The sequence below is a fragment of the Dicentrarchus labrax genome, unplaced genomic scaffold (assembly GCF_905237075.1).
Source record: "Dicentrarchus labrax unplaced genomic scaffold, dlabrax2021, whole genome shotgun sequence".
Taxonomy (NCBI): domain Eukaryota; kingdom Metazoa; phylum Chordata; class Actinopteri; family Moronidae; genus Dicentrarchus; species Dicentrarchus labrax.
The window spans coordinates 25,647,455-25,649,127 of NW_026136711.1; positions in this window are offsets into that span (position 1 = coordinate 25,647,455).

The window sequence follows — 1,673 nt, forward strand, 5'->3', positions numbered from 1 at the left end:
TTCCTCAACAATTCATCATACAAATTTATACTTATATATACATATTTATGACTCATTAATCAATTATTATCGTTATTTTAGTAGTAACATGAAGGGAACGATACCTGAATGTCATTCTTCAAAATGACAATAAAATAACCTTGAATCCTTGAATGTAACGACACTGAATTTATATTCTTAGAGTCTAAAGATAACTTCTATCTTGTTTTGGGGGTGAACTTTCTGACTTTGAAAAACACTTTCATGACAAAACAAATTGCTTTTCAGTTTGTGCAACAGTGAGCACATTTATCCTTAAGCTGAAAGCAAGAGTCACTTAATAATGTAAAATCTGCTCAACAGTATTTGTTAGTGGGATTTTGTGAGCCAATTGGACATGCTGAGGGCAATTTTAAGGGGAAACGGACATTTCAGTTGTAAGCAAAGCTCATTTGGATGTTAAAGCATAAAGCAGCTCTGGCTCTGCTGGGGGAAATCCTTGATTAGTGTGTGTGTTTTCTGGTTTCATGAAATGCAAATTGACTACGATGGCCATGAAAGAAGAAACTTAATTTCTTTCCTTTTTTTTTTTTTTTGGCTTTAGTGGCCCACATAAACATATGAATGCTCCTCTGCCTTTCAGTGTGAGCACGTGTGCTGAAGATGCACTGATGTTTAAAACTGTGTCATCTGGTAAAATCATCAGAGCACAGTGAAATGCCGCCGGGACCATCACCAACCGCAAACTCACTGCTCGAAAGGAAGAAAGCAATGCACCATCCAGTTCCTCACGAATAAAAAACGTCTTTGCCTTTGCCTGAGTTACCATCTTTGTTTGGTATTTGCCTCGTTAAAGACGAATACGAGTGAACTTGAAAGAGGTTTGGATGAAAAACAAAGAGGTGCACAGACCCCTTCGTCATTTTCTCTGGGCCTCTGGGGTTTGAGTTTATGGCCTCAGTTCCTGCTTAGTAAATAAACTCCAAACAGCCGCTGCTCTGCTTTTACTTCACCAGTGTGTGTATTTAATGAATGTGAATCTGTGCTTGTACATCTGCATGCCAGTGAGGTTTTGGGACTTTTTGTGGGTCTAATTAATGTTTTAGTTGACGTATGTGTCTATTAGTGTATTTGTGTGCATGTAAGCATTTTGGGTTTGCTTTGTGTGTGTGTGTGTGTGTCTGTGTGTGTGTGTGTGTGTGTGTGGTTTACTTGCAACATAATGGAAGTCACAGACAGGCACCAAAATAGGTTTAGTGTATCCAGTCACTTTTAAAGAGAACATGTCATGTTTAACAAATCCTGCGCCTCTTCTTTAAAGCAATAAATGTAAACAGCAACAATTACATCTGTCAGCGTGTTGTTATTATTAACATGTATGCTAATTATTTTTGGACTTAAAATGACAAAATGACACAACATTTTTTGGCAAGAGCGTCTGCACAACAGTGAACATTGCTCAGGAACAATGTGTGTCTGTCATTCATTTTACAGTGTTACAGCTCAGCTACAGCTGTGAGGAAGAAGACAAGCCCCATTTAATTCAGACATGGAGGCTGAAGGAGCTCGGAGGGGGGAAGGGAGCAGCCACAGGGTTTTTTTTTTTTTTTTTACACTGTCACATGTCCTCTCTGCACCTTGCGCTGCAATCGCCTTTCTCTGCTCTGCTAGAGACATGATGTGTACCGAGAGCA